Raw genomic sequence first — 15,768 nt, 5'->3', positions numbered from 1 at the left:
CATCATAAAAATTAAGTAGAAGGGGCTTGAGCAGAATTTGTAGACATAAAAATCAGGTTAGGTTTTCATGCTTGTCTTGATCAGTTCAAGGAAAATTCATGGAGGGGTTATTATTTCTGGATTTGCTTTTAAGCATTTTAATAACATGAAAGGCATGTTTAGGATAAGTTGCCATTTTAGATAAGCATTAAGTAAATTCACTGATGTAACTAACCTGGGGTGGATTGTAGTTTTAGAGACATGGGGGGTTTGGTAAAGATCCGACTGTGGATTGTAAACATGCTGGACTCAATAGAGACCCAGAAAACTCAGCAAAAGTATTGGCAAAAGAAAAGAACCTGCTTACGTGGTTCTCACGAGAGGTTTCTGAGAGACAGCTCACCTTGCACATGCCATTCAAAACCACCAAGTTTGACCAGAACCTATCCTAAATGGAAGGGACAGACAGGAAGCAAGTCCCTGGTGGATTGAGTTATTCCTGTTTTAACAGTCAAACAAGACTGGCTTAGAAGGCCAACAACAAGTTCTTGGACCCTGAAAATTTAGGGAGGAAGTGTTTGGACAACACTGAAATCATTCAGAATCAGTCATCCTCTGGAACAACATGGTAAAGTAAGAAAACCTGGAGTCTGGGGACCAGAGTGTAACCTCAGCTCTGTGGACTACCAGCTATGTATCCTTGGGAAAACCAATCAATGCCCATGAATCTCAGTATCAAAACCCAGAAAATGTGGGGCTTATTCTATATTAGCATTTCCTAAACTGTGTTCTGTGTGTAGTAGTAGATTGTACTCCAAGATGGCCATGGCACTTCCTTGTACCACTCTCAGTGACCCTCTGCAATGCAACTTCGGCCTCCCACCAAGAGGAACAGCAGTGTTCACATCCCTGGAGTCCAGCCTGGCCTTGTGACTTGTTTTACCTGATATTATGCAGCAGAAGTGCTGTTGTCCAACTTTCAGGAGTTAGGCCTTTGGCTGCCTAATGGTTCTGTTGTTGGCCCTACTGAAACACTGTCTTGAGCACACCTTTGTAAGAAAGCCATCTGGAAACAAGAAATCACATGAGAGAAGTGGCACCCCAGACAGCACCAACTGGGACAGCATCTTCCACCTTCCAGCACAGGAAATACATGGGATTTTGAAATACACATCTTCACTGTTATCTGAAACCACTAAATGTGGAGGCAATCTCTTGTGCAGCATTAGAGAACTCAAAGGGTGCTCAGTAAAGTATGTGGTTTTATTGTCAAGTAAGGTTGGGTGAAGACTGGCTAAACAATTGTAAATAAGTTTCTCAAACTATGGAGTTGCATAGCTTTTAACATTCTAATGTGGACTTAAAACTCCAAAGCATGGGAAGGATTTGAATGTCATGTCTGCCAGACTTCTTTTGATCACAGGGTATTATTTTCCCTAGAAAACTGCTTAATCATTGTGGATCACAATGTGGGAAATACTGATGTGTTAGAATTCCAAAGGCCCTGCCAGTCCTAGCATTCCAGAAGTCTGCAAATGGAGCAGAGTATTTTGGTCACTATTTCTTCTTGATTATCTTGATGACAAGCAAATTCACTCCATGGCTGGTTGCTATGAATTTCATTATTCACTTCCACTGAAAGTGTTTTTTACTCAAGTATAAGTAGTTTGCAGCACTTATTGTGTAGTATCAAATCTATACTTCCATTTCACACACATGTTCTTCTTTAATCTGCAGAGTTATGTGGACTGAATACTATTATGACCACTGCAATATTATGTCCACAGGCAAGTGGATGAGGGAGAAGCTTGGCATCTGGACCCTGGATATACATCTGTGCAGATTCAGAAACACAGCTATGGAGAACCGACTCCAGAACCCATGTCCTCAATAACCACACTGCACTTGACACTGTTCTTCTCTTGCTCACAGAAAGTGATGAGGTAATAAATTTAGTGTTGGCCAAGCCTGAATCCCAAGTCTTCCCTCCTAGGAAATGTTTCAGGTAGTCAAATGGGGAAAGGATCATGTTGGGTTAACCTTCAAGAGAGAATTAAAAATGTACCAACATGTACCAAAGACCTATTTTAAACCAATTACTGTGATAAGATTTTTAAACTATTATTTATTAGAAAGGCACAGTGAAAGGGGGGGGAGAGGGAGGGGCAGGGAGGGAGGGGGGGAGGGAGGGAGAAAGGGAAGGAGAGGGAGAGAGAGAATTGAGATTTTCTATTCATTGGTTCACTCTCCAAAGGTCCACAAGAGCTGAGCCTGGGACAGGCCAAATCAAGGAGCTAGGAATCCATCCAGGTCTCCCACATAGCTGGGAAGGACTCAAGTCCTTGAATCATCAATTATCTCCCAGGCACATTAGCAGGAAGCTGGATTGGGAGCTGAAACAGGATTCCATCCCAGGCACTCTAATGTAGGAGGCAGCTTAACCCATTGAGCCAAACACTGGCTCTGTGGCAGGATGTGAACACACCCCATGGCATCTGATGTTCAAGCAGCCATCTGGGGTAGGTAAGATCATCTCTATCTTATGACTGATGCTCAGAGGAAAATGGCTCCCAGGTAGAAGGAAAAGTCTGATACCAACATCAGTATATAATGTTTCCACTCTGTTTCTGCCTAATTCAGACCATGCTGTTGTTATTCAAATAATGGGTTTACAAAGATGGAATCCCCCCCAAATAGCTGCATGCATAATATTTCACCAGCATGGAGGAACTCTGAAGTGTGTGGAAGATAAAAGGGCACACTCAGGAAGATGGAATTAGTGAAATAGGCTGGTCCAGCAGGAAAGGAAACCTGGTGGAACAACTGAACAGTGCATTAACAAAACCAGACTCAGAAAAGCCTCCTTTTGTGGGGGAGAGAGGGGTCTTGTTCCCTGAATCTAGTAAGCAAGGTAGAACCTGTGACAGTCTCCCACCTTGTCTTGGTAAGACCAGGGAGAGTCAAGAGACTTTGAAGAAAAAAAAACCCTTTGCAATAAGCCTCTAAAGGCTGCCTCTAACTTGATTTTGGACAGAGGACAGCTCCCCTGCTCAGTCCATATGTAGGACCCACAGGGGCACCTGGAAGTGTAACCTCTGCAAGAAGCCCACAGGGGCCGGCATAGCAGGTAAAGCTGCCACCTGCAGAGCTGACATCCCATATGGGTGCCGTTTCGAGTCCCAGCTGCTCCACTTCTGATCAAGCTCTCTGCTACAGCCTGGGAAAGCAGTAGAAGATGGTCCCAGTGCTTGGGCCATCTTAATTAGTAATGAGCTGAATAAATCCAGATATAATCACACAGCAGAATACTACATAGATGGCTAAAGTATTGAGGTTAGTTAGCATCAGGGCAAAGCACACAAATGAGGCTCAATATAAACAGAGTGGAGGGACCAGCAGAATTCCTTGTTGATCAGCAAGCTCTGGAAATTCTGTGTTCCTGGGGCCAGCGCTGTGGCATAGCGAGTGTTGCAGTGCCAGCATCCCATATGGGTGCCAGTTTGAGTCCCAGCTGCTCCACTTCTGATCCAGCTCTCTGCTATGGCCTGGGAAAGCAGCAGAAGACAGCCCAAGCCCTTGGGCCCCTGCACTCATGAGGGAGACCCAGAGGAGGCTCCTGGCTCCTGGCTTTGGATTGGCCCAACTCTGGCCTTTGTGGCCATTTGGTGAGTGAACCAGTGGAGGGAAGACCTCTCGGTCTCTTTGCCTCTCTCGCCTCTGCCTCTCTGTAACTCTTTCCAATAAATAAATAAATCTTAAAAAAAAAAAAAAAAAAAACGAAGTGCACACTGTATCCTGGGTTTTCCCCTGTGGTACATAGGTCCTTCCTATGCTCTTTTCTCCAAGTGGGGAGTATATGGGGACTGGGATCAAGTAGGCGGACATCTAGATTCTGCCATTATCTGTCATCAAGTAATTATAATCCTACCTTCCACGTGAGGAAATAGAAGGTTTTGAGAGATCACTAGCATGAAACCAGTGAGAGATCACACCAAGCGTGTGTGACCTTGCCCCATGCCCTGGCTGCAGCCTGGGAAACTGCTTGAGAAGAACAGACTGTAGGTTATCATTGCAGCCTTGAGACACCTGCTGGGTCCTTCTGTGTGGGGACGCCACCATGAGTGCCCTGGGCAGGACGCAGAATAAATCAGTGTTGCCCCTGCCCTCCAGGAGCTCTTGATCTAAGGAGAGAGACTCCTAGAGGGAAAAGAAAGCCAACTCTCAGAAGGGGCATAATAAAAGCTTATTGCAGAGATTTATGAGCAGGAAAGACAATAAGTTCCTGGTCTCCTGGGAGGCATAGAAGAAAGTTTTATTGTGAAGGCTGCTCTCTGAAGGAAGAGCAATTTCAAGAAATAGCAATGTGTAGGCCTTCCAAGCCCAGGACAATATGAGCAATGGCAGCGGGGGGCCTGGAGGACACACACAGGGTAAGTGAGTATTTGGGACTCACTGCCACAGAGGAGAGGAGCGTGGAGAGAAGCTGCGACTAGAGAGAGGAATTTCATCTGAAGACAATGTAAGCCAATGACAGGGGGGCCAGTTCTCCAAGGAAGTCTTGGAGCACATTCTCTGCTTGGCACAGGGACCTCCCTGCACCACCGGGAGGCCCAGCATGTCCCTGGACTAGGGTCTGTGGGGTCCTCCCTGGTGTCCACACACAGGAGGGGCAGAGCAGGCAGAGAACTAGAGCCTTGGGGTTCAGGCAGGCGCACAGCCCCTGTTTCTCATTGTATCTCGGTGTCTTTCCCTGATTTTTAGGTCTATGTGGCTACACCTGAGTGACAGACTCCAAGTCCTGGAGTGAGCCTTTCACAGCCCATGGTCCACCACAGCTGGGAAGTGGTGCTGCAGCTCAGCCTATTGATTAGAGATGTAGAGCAGACTTGTTGGGGAGCTTGACAGGGTATAAAACAGCCAGCTGCAAATCTGTGTTTCCTGGCTCAACATGAGGAACCCAGAGGGGCACTGAGGCAATGGCTCTGGTAAAGCAGAGGGTCTGAGAGAGGGAGAGCCCCTGCCATGGGAGACTGTGCCACAAGGGATCCCAACCATCAAGCAGTGGCCAGCCAAGGTCATTGCCTGCAAGGGGATGCTGAGCTCTGCCTCACAACAGTTCAGGGCCCGGCACCTGTAATCTGCCCCAGCCTGCTTCCATGGCAGAATGGAAAGTTCAAGTTGTGCTTCACATCTAAAAGATTAAAATGAATTTCTGGGCAGGCATGGCTGTCTGTTTAGAGACTCCTCACTGTGAACAGGTGAGCTAGATTAATTCCTAGTGGGCCTGTGGCAGACAGAAGGACCAGACACCCCAAGTTTGTGCCCTGGTATTAACTCCCTGTTCTGAATATTTGGCCAAGCCCCCTTGCCCTGTTGAGTTTCACTGCACTCCCCATCCTGCTGACCCAGCAGAAGGGCAAGCCTGAGTCTGCATCTCTCTGATGGAAGCAGACTTTGTGGGATCAAGTCTCCACCTCTTCTTGCCACCTTTCCCCACACTCTAGGGATCCTGCTATTATGCTCATAACAACTGCATCATACTCTGCTCAACAACTACAACCCATGGCAGCACAGTGCCTTCTTGGTGTTTGTAGGGAATACAGTTTAAGCTGCAGTCAATTTCAGTGGGCTCTGGCTTGTCTTAGGTTTCACCCTGCTCTTGGCCCCATGAGATCCTGCACATTCTTCCACCCCTCAGTCGAGACGTTGGTAAGCAGTGTGACCTTGAGTAAGTCAACAAATTGCTGTTTCAGGTTCTTTGTCTGCAATGTGGAAACACATTACAGCCCAATCAGAGCTGAGATGCCTGACGTAACACTGCACCTAAAAACAATGTTGTCCTTGAGGTTGGCATTCTGGCACAGTGGGTTAACCCAGGGTTAAACTGCTACTTGCAATGCCCATTTCACATATTAGAGGGCCTAAGATCAAGCCCCACTCTGATCCAGCTTCCTGCTAATGTACACCCTAGAAAGCGGCAGGTGATAGCTTAAGTAATTGAACACCTGCAACCCAAGTAGGAAACCTGGATGGAGTGCCTGGTTCCTGGCTTTGGCTTGGCCCATCCCAGCTCTGGAGGTTGCATGTATTTGAGAAGTGAACCAGAGAATGGATAATCTTTCCACTACCCCACCCTTCCCCTTACTTTTATTTTTATCCCCATTACTCTGCTTTTGAAAAAAAATTAAACATTATTTTAAATGCTGTCTTCAGATAATGAAAAATAAAATGGAGAACCGCCCCTCTGATCAAAAGTTGTAGGTTACAGTGAAACCATAAGGACCACTTGTCCTTCTCATGATTGATCTCCCTACAAAACGCTTCACTTGACGGCTCTCAGCTGTGACCCACTTTCGAGACTGTGCTATTCTAAATGAGGAGCCACCTGAGGCAGCTTGCCCAACCCCGGCTAGAGAAAGAAGGTTTGTTTCCCACCAGGCTTTCCCCCTTCCTAGGGCAGTTTGTCCCTGGAGTGGAAAACTGCTAGAGGTAAGGATGACAGCTGTGCTCCCAAACATAGGTGTCTGAATAATTTAGGCCACCAGGTGCCCCTCCCATGGATCCCCAGAACACGGCACTGGCCTCATCAGAGGACTTCCCCTACTGCCGAAGATTCTTTTGGAGCACATCCCCACAAAATTGCGGCCTTGAAGAGGGCAGGAAGCAAGTTATTCTCACCCAAGAGAGCATCTGGCACAGGGGAAGGACTCAAAGAGCGCTCACAGACACGGATGCCTGGCTGACTTAAAGAATCCAAGGGAGTTCATAGGCAAGAGACTCAAAAATATCTGGAGGGTAGAGTATCCAGAAATGCAGAAACAGTTTCTGCTCTCTTTGGGAAGTGCTGCTTGGAGTTCAGAGCAGGCAAGTTTTCTCACTATGTTATGCACAAGAAACACAGACACCTTCTTCTTGCCCTATTACAGTGCTTCAGGGGCAACATGGGTCTGGCCCAAACATCTCCAGCTCCAGCTCTGACTCCACTTCCTTCCCTGGTGTGACCCTAAGATATTTTAACCTCAGTCTCATTCCTGTATTCCTGCAACCTTGTGGGGGTGAGAATAATGAGACCTCATGTGCCAGATGAGAACAGGGACAGACCACAAGTAGGACTGAGACAAGCACACACGTAGTCTTTCTCCATCTGCCTGCGTTAATTTTTAATAAGGCAAACAATGAATGTTTGTGCTTCCTTCCTAAAATATTTTGACTAGCGATTTCTTGAGTGGGAAGGATTTAACCAGGCTGTCTTCAAAACAGTGAGCAAAGAAAACAAAGTGAAACATGCTAATTTCAAGAAGATTATAAATTACAGCACGGTTGACATCAAGCAATTTGGGAAAATATTAAAAGTGTGGGAGAGGATGGGGAAAGAGCTTCCCACATGTGCCCCATTGAGCACACACCCTCCCACCTAGGATGTGGCTATTTGACAATCAGGGGTGCTGTTGTATCTTGCAGTATAAGCAGTGTTTCAACAACATCTTTACACAAGTAGACCATGCAGGCCGCAAGTCACGGAGCCCTGGACACATCAGGTCTCAATCGCACCTCTTTCTTCACCTGCTAAGCTGAACAGAATTCCATCTTCCACAACTGTCTTCACACCCAATGAGTCCTCTTTTTTCCTCCCAGTTCATTTCAGTCTTTTCCTTTTATTTCACTTCACAAGGTAAAAGATATACCCCAAGCCTGGGAGAATCTGAAGGCCCCTTTGATTCCCATCTGGTTCCCTAATGGCTGAAGGGAACATTCTATTTTTGCTGCTCCTGTCCTCCATCCTTGAGCTGCAAGGGCCTTGCTTAGCCCTGCAGAGCATTGTCAGGGCCTAAACACAGTCCAGGCTCTCCATAAGCAAGGGAGGCTGCTGCATCGTGAAGTTCACTTGCTCTATGTTTGAAGGTTCCAGCAAGCATATCTGTATGCAAAGATTCTGATCTCACCATAACCAATGTTCCCAACCACTCTGAGAACTGAACTATTGAACTACAAATTCCTGGCACTGCCCAGCTGTGAGCTCCCCACATCCCTAAGAAAACTAATGTGAAAGTTTCCATGCACTTTCTGGGAAACTCTGACTACCCCACTTGCCCGTGAAAGCAGCCTGCTCACCAACGAATCCTACATCAACTCCCTCCTGTCCTTGTGCACTCCTCACTCACGTACTGCAGCATCCTGGGGCCATACCTTGTATTTAAGTCCTCACCACTGGGTCTGCTGAGGCCCAGCTCCAGGTGGCCAGAGCAGGACTATTATTAGGATGAAGACCACTGCCATCTGCAAGCCCCTCTGCTAGGCATGGATTCTTACCCATGGGGGACTTTGTGACAAGCAGGGCTGATTTCTGCCCTTTCCAAGCCTGGTTTTATTGACAAATGCTCTAAACTTGGCTTGAAACAAAATGTTTTTTAGCTCTGTCCTAAACAGGCTGATCCACAGACAAAGCACTGCCTCTCCCTTTGCTTTCTCTCCACCACTCCAGGCATGATTTGTTCATGATCCTTGGTTGACCTTTTTATTTCAGTGGAGGACGGAGACAAAAATGCTTTTTAAAAATTAAAAAAATACAAAGACAAATCTCCCCACTGCATTCATGCAAACAAATGGTTACAGCTGAGGATGAAGTCTGTGACCAATGGACAGGCACAGCCTCTGCTCCCCACAGCATGATTTTAGGGGATTCCTCCAGCCAGGCTAACTGGGGGCTATAGGCACTTCTTTGTTCTGCTGAAGAGGGAGAAGGAAATAGAAGAAAGAACAGTTGAGACTGGCACAGACCAAGGTTAGCCCCTTGTCCTGAATTCTGGGTTTGTTTTGTAGTATTTGTTTGTTTGAAAGGCAGAATACCAGAAAGAGAGGGTGGGGGTGGAGAGAGAGAGAGAGAGAGATCTTCCATCTGCTGGTTCACTCTTTAAATGGCTACAACAGCCAGTGCTAAGCCAGGCTGAAGCCAGGATCCAGGAATTCCATCCAGATCTCCCACTTGGGTGGCAGAGACCCATGTTACTTGGGCTATCATCTACTGCTTCCCAAGGATTATTAGGGAACTAGATTAGAGGTGTAGTAGCCTGGACTTCCACTGGCACTCTGATATAGGATGTGGGCATCCCCAGTGGTGGCTTAACCCACTGGGATGCAAAACCTACCCCTAATTTCTGGGGTTTAGGGAGTCCCTTCACCTAAAAGATTCTGTTTCCCCTTTAGTCCCACCTTTGCTTTTTAGTTTTTTTCTGGGTAATTTAAATGTTGGTTTTTGCCTCAATATTGTAGCAGGCACAGTCAAAATTGAGCTAGATCATAAATATTTTTAGTGCAAAGAACATGGTTCTCTGTGTGTCCTCAGTGCCTAACCCAGGGTCTGGTACACAGCAGGTGTGTTCAATCAACAAATAATGAACTAATCAATCAACCAATCATCCTACTGACACAAAGAGGTTCAATATAAAAAACATAAACAGAAAAGCAAACTTGTTATAATACTAATCATGAATAGATTCAAACACACACACACACACACACACACACACACACTCAGAGTTCTAGGTGTGGGAAACATGTAACAGTGTTTCAGGTCCTGAAGCAACTTCTAGGGAGCCTGCAGGCTTCTTTCTCAGCATATTCCAAACATATTCTAAACCAGTTCCCAGCATTTAAAGCTAAGTGAACATCATTTTCCTATTTGCCAAGTTGTTAAAACATGTTTGCTTCTGATGTGCTGGCTCAGTGATTACTCGAACCTTCCACTCTATTTCTCACCATAAAAGGTTCTTCTGTGGGTTAAATGAATTATTGCAGGAAAAAATGCATAGAATAGGATCTGCACACAGTCAACTCTTAGAAAATGATTAGCTATTATGATTTTCTGACTTCTGAGCAGTGGTAGAATTCGCAAGATGATGTGACTATTTCTCTGTTCTAAATTCCCATCAAATTAGTCTTGAAACTTGGTAGCTTTGGGATCCGCATGGAAGGAAGGCCTATACTTCCAGGAATGGAAAGTTCCTACCTGTACTTGCTGGGAAGAAAGTCCTTGTCAAGGTCACTGCTGGTGCCTAAAGGTCCACCAATGAGGATCAGACCTGCCTCAACCTTTAACCCCCATGCCCTGAATCTATAAAAGGAGCTCTCCCAATCTCTGACACGTGACTTCCCCGGCCCCCGGCTCTGTTGCTCTGTTGGGGCTGGGGAACCTCGCCTGGGAGCGGAAACCCAATAAAAGCCTGTGAATTAATTGATTCGTCTGCCTGGGAAGATTTGTTACGCGCTGGACACCTTACAAAACTACCCAAATGTCACTTCTCAGCAATAGGTGTGACTAAAACTGGTGCCAATAACTTTACAATATTCTGATCTACAAATTCTCCAAGTCAGAGAAACCAAATTAAGACGCACCTCTCCTTCACACGCTAGCTCAGCTCCACTGCATCCATGATCATCTCACCAGCTCCCATGTCAGAAATAAACTCTCCAAGCCTAGGACTAAAGGAAAGCCAGCCCTTGCAGGTAGCCTTGCCCTGACTGGTGGTCCTGGGACCTGACTCCATTCAACACTGCACAGGGAGGAAACAGATCTGAGCACTGTGCTTTCATACCCACTCTCTTGCCCTGCCCAGTTCCCTAGAAGGTAGGTGTCTGATGAGAAAAGGGCATGTGAACAGACTCAAGATGCATAACCCAGAGAGAAGGCCCTATCAGGAACCCTGGGGATGTCTGCATCCCTTCAGCTACTCTGCAAGCAGCTCTATTCAAGACCTCCAAGGAGTGAGATCTTTGGTTTGCATTGTTATGCTTAAGCACAGAAAGAGCATTAACCCTCAGGGAGCCCTCAGCCACTTAAAGTGGAAAAGCACACTTTGGTTCTGGCCTCTGGACTCATTTACAGATGAATGGGAACTGGGGGTGGGGTGAAGAACTTTCCCACTCCCTACCCAGTCTTTCCTGATCTCCAGATTATCTGCAGAACTCTGCTCTCCTTGGGTCCTGGAAACTCAAGACCATCCCAATCCATTTAGCAATCCTGTCCACGCCATGTTCCATGAAATGTGGGCTTTATGATTGTAGCTGAGAAAGAATAAAAGATAGAAGCATAGCAAGGGACAGAGAGTTATTCAGATTTGTTAGTAAGGCAGCTTGCCAATGTAAACATAGAATTAGCTACCTAGAAATTCATTCACTTAAAATTTAAATGTAAACTCAAAAAAATAAAACAAAACCTGATTAAAACAACTCCTAGTGGGAAGGCTTGACTGTAGCCTATAGGAGTAATGAATGAGAGGGCATGAGAATGCAGTAGCACATGGGACAGTTTTGTTTAAAAAAAAAAAAAAAAGCAGCAATGCCCAAAACCTTGGTGATAGCTGTGTACTCATTTCCTAGGGTTCCCCAAACAAAGTCCCACAGACCACGGGCTGGAGCATCAGGGGTGTAATGTGCACTATCCCAGCTCTGGAGGCTCAGAGGTGGAGAGCAAGGTGTCTGCAGGGCTGGTTCCTGGAGAGCTGTGAGGGGAACTTGTTCTTTGCCCCTCTCCTAGCTCGGGCAGCCTCAGGTGCTCCCCATCTGCAGACCGTGTCATCCTGTGTCTTTGTCTCATCCTCCCCTGTATGTGTCTGCCTCCATATCCAAAAATCCCCCTTTTCTAAAGATGCCAGTCCAGTTGGATTAGAGACCACTCTGGCATTATCTTAATTATATCATCTAACCAGACCCCACCACAAATAAGGTTGCATTCACAGCCACCCCAGTTTAAAAGATCAACAACCTCGAGGCGGCCACAGTTCAATCCTTAAAAAACTGAAAGGTTTCATTCCTAGTCTTCATTCCAAATAATTTCCACAAATGAATAGTGCCTAGGGCACATTTAGGTCTACAGAAACTCACTGGGGGTGGGTGTTTGGCTAGGGGTAAGCATACCTGGGGTTCCAATCACATACCTGTGGTGGATTCCCAGGCCCCAGCGCCTGACTCCAGCTTCCTGTAAATAGAGACCCTGGGAAGCAGTAGTGATGGCTTAAATAATTGTATATCCTGCCACCCATGGGGAACCAGGATTGAGTTCTTGGCTCCTGACTTTAACCCTTGCTCAGCACCTTGTGGACATTTAGGGAGTCAACCAGCTGATGGAAGATTTCTCTTTTTCTATGTGCCTCTCAAAAAAATAAATAAATAAATAAAAATCTAATAAACCAAATGTTGCACATTGAACAAAATTTTGTGGATTTTTTTTCAGAGCAGTCTTCCAATATGTAGGGCAATTCAGAAACTACAACAATTTTGCCAGGTACTATCAGTATTAGCTTCCTAAGGCTGCTGTAAGAAATCAGCATATATTTGGTAGCTTAATGCAGCAGCAATGTATTATCTTACAGTTCTAGAGACCAGAGGTCTGAACTGAGTCTCACTGGATTGAAGTCAAGGTGCTGGTGAGGCTACACGCTCCCTAATGCCTTTTGCTGCTCCTCCTAAGGGTCACATATATTTCTTGGTTTGGGCCCTAACTTCCACCTTCAAAATGCACCACTCCAATCTCTGCTTCTAGCATGGCATTGTTTTCTCCTCCTCTATTGTAGAGTTTCCTTCCACCTTTCTCTTCCAAAGACCCACCAGGAACATCCAGGACAATCTTCCCAACACCAGACCCTTAATTCAATCACATGTGTGAATTTCCCTCTTCCATGTAAGACTGCCTTCACAGGTTCCAACTATTAGGGCCTGATCATCTTTGGAGACCATTCCTCAGATTTCAATATCATATATCCTACATCAAATCAAAGTTCAATTTATTTTCAGAAAGGAACACCTTGCCCTTAACAGAGCATTAGTTGAGGGCTGGCATTATGGTATAATGGGATAAGCCACCACTTGCGACATGGGCATCCCATATCAGAGTGCCAGTTCATGACCCAGCTGCTCCACTTCCAATCCAGCATCTGACTAATGCCCCTGGGAAGGCAGTAGGAGATGGCCCAAGTGTTTGGGTACCTGCTGTGATGTCAGACCCAGATGAAGCTCTGTTTCTGGGTTCCTGGCTCTGGCCTGGTATAGCCCCTGCCATTGTAGCCATTTAGGGAGTGAATCAGTGGATGGAAGATCTCTTTCTCTGGCTCTCCCGATCTCCATTGCACTCTTTCAAATAAAGAAAATAAATCTTACAAAGTAAAATAAAACCAGAGCATTAGCTTGCTAGATATTTCCCCAAATTTCTTCTCAGTTTTCTTCTCATAGATTCTTCCATTTAACACCTTATCAAGGAGGAGTCTGATTTCAAGCACAGCGATGTCCAACTGAGACATGTAAACAGTAGGAAGGTGTTGCTATGGATTCGTTCTGAGAGGAGGAGTGTGGTGGGGGCAAGAGATATGGAGTCACCACACAGACCCCCGGAGTTGGGTGAAAGCAGGCCAGAGGTGAGCAGCCCGCAGACTCATTTATTTCAGTTGGTACAGCAGCTTAAATAGCCAAGGCAGCCAATCCAGTCAAGGGGTGGTTTATGCCCTAACCAATCACAACCTGTTGCCAGGCAGTATCTGAAACCATCCAATCACAGCTTGTTGCCAGGCAGGCTCTGTTGCCATGTGGTTTCCAAAGCCATCCAATCACAGCCTGTTACCAGGCAGGCTCCCTTGCCAGGTGGATTTCAAAGCCATTCCTGAGTAACTGACACTCACTTGCCAGCGGCCATCTTGGCATGACCTTCTCACCTTCTCATTGCACTACATTTCCCCCTTTTCGTTTATTTTTGAGCAACGGGAGGCATGATTCTTGGCCATGCCATTGTTGACCCCGTTTCCATGTGGTCTCCATACGCAGCTGTGCCTGTCTTAGGTTGTCCCCCAGGGGATCTTACCCGTCGTTGACTAACCAGCGCTCAAAATGGGAGACCACAGGAGTGCTTGCTCAGAAGGGGTAGGAATGAGGAACAGTGGTAATCAGGAATGGCATGACCACATGCAGGCTGTGTGCCATTTGAGTGGCTGACCAGAGCTAGTGGGGTACAAAGCAGTAATGGATGTGGCTATGGGCAGTTCCTCAGGGTAGGATGATTGGGGAGGTGCGTCCCCTAACAAGGCGGGCTCTCAGTCTTGTTCAGCTGGTTCTGGTTGACTGTCAGTTGCAGGCTTGATGTTTCTGGCTGGGACCCAAATGGGCTGTCCCACATTCTCTGGAAAGACACAAGCATATCCTAGGCCCTTGGTTAGCAGAAGACTTTCTACAGGTGTTGGAATCCAGGGTCTGAATTCTGCATCTGCTCCTAAATTAACAGCAAACATGCAGGTGGGATGGGGTCTAGTGGCTGCCCTGAGAGCCTGGGGTGCCTGAGGACTGCCGCAAACATGCGAATTCTCACTGAGTGCGGATGGGATGACCTCATGTGGGTTATTACCTCGAGGTCATCTGTGTTCATCCTACAGGTATTTGGGGGGTGGCTGACCAGGCATTGCTGCGTTGTCTGCAATTTCACTGTCATTTCACTGTTGCAGCTCTCTCTCCCCAAATCATCAACTGTTGCCTGTGAGGCAGAGGCCTGGAGTGATAGGCTCTGATCACTCACAGATTTCTGATCACTCAAGCATTTAGGCTGTCTTCCACTGCTTTCCCAGGCTATCAGCAGAGAGCTGTATCAGAAGAGGAACAGCTGGGACATGAATGGGCACCCATATGGAATGCTGGCACAGCAGGCAGAGGCTTAGCCCAATACACCACAGTGCGGGCCCCTGCATGAAGTTTTTGAAGTGCCCTCATATGTTTGCTACTTAGGAGAAAATGTGTTTTTATCTTAAAACTCAAGTGCTCTTTTTTTCCTTATCAACTGAGAGATGATGGTATATGATGCATTGTCTTTTTTTAAGATTTATTTATTTACTTGAAGGGCAGAGTCAGACAGAGAGGCAGAGAGAGAGGGGGGTCTTCCATCCACTTGTTCATTCCCCAAATGGCTGCAAAGGCCGGAGCTGGGGCAGTCGGAAGCCAGGACCCAGGAGCTTCATCCAGGTCTCCCACGTGGGTGGCAGGGGTCCAAGCACTTGGGGCATCTTTTGCTGCTTTCCCAGGCATGTTAACAGGGAAATCAATTGGAAGTGGAGCAGCCAGGACTCAAACTGGTACCCATGTGGGATGCTGGCACTGCAGGAGGTGCTGCTACACCACAGCACAGACCATGCTACACTTTGAAATAAGAGAAACAAGAACTCCAGTATGCCTTGGATTTTACTTTTAAATAACTAGTTTTTAAATATGTATTACAACAGATCTACAGAAAGCAAAAGAACTGATTTCTCAACCACAGTTCACTGGATGAGCTTTCCCTTTTCCAGCCTAGGAAGCAGGGAGTGAAGATGAGCCTGCCTGTTTCATCCGGTGACGTGGCTCAATAGGCTAATCCTCTGCCTTGCGGCACTGACACACCAGGTTCTAGTCCAAGTCGGGGCACTGGATTCTGTCCCAGTTGCCCCTCTTCCAGGCCAGCTCTCTGCTGTGGCCCGAGAGTGCAGTGGAGGATGGCCCAAGTGTTTGGGCCCTGCATCCCATGGGAAACCAGAAGCAGCTGGCTCCTGGCTTTCAGATCAGCAGTGGTGCACTGGACACAGCGCGCCAGTTGTGCCGGCCATTGAAGGGTGAACCAACAGCAAAGGGAAGACCTTTCTCTCTGTCTCTGTCTCTCTCTCTCACTGTCTAACTCTGCCTGTCGAAAAAAAAAAAAAAAAGAGAGAACCTGCCTGTTTCTCTGGAGAAAGTGAAGGCTCTGAAGCTAGCTTCCCGTACCCCTTCCAACTCAGAAAACCAAGGATA

General features: G+C 46.7%; 1 long non-coding RNA gene across 4 annotated transcripts in view; it reads right to left on the bottom strand.

Moving 5' to 3' along the window:
- The window catches only part of LOC127486125 (uncharacterized), a 149,134-nt gene that overhangs the window by 1,532 nt on the left and 131,834 nt on the right, over window positions 1-15,768 (bottom strand). For all 4 annotated transcript variants that reach the window (XR_016221062.1, XR_016221061.1, XR_016221057.1 and 1 more), the window contains one exon: window positions 923-1,045. This is a non-coding gene — a long non-coding RNA (uncharacterized LOC127486125). The remainder of the gene's footprint in view (window positions 1-922; window positions 1,046-15,768) is intronic.

The sequence above is a fragment of the Oryctolagus cuniculus genome, chromosome 15 (genome assembly GCF_051225735.1).
Source record: "Oryctolagus cuniculus isolate XC-2025 breed Fujian yellow rabbit chromosome 15, ASM5122573v1, whole genome shotgun sequence".
NCBI classification, from domain to species: Eukaryota; Metazoa; Chordata; class Mammalia; order Lagomorpha; family Leporidae; genus Oryctolagus; species Oryctolagus cuniculus.
Note: the sequence above shows the minus strand (reverse complement) of the source record. Positions and strands in the feature narration are given on the sequence as shown.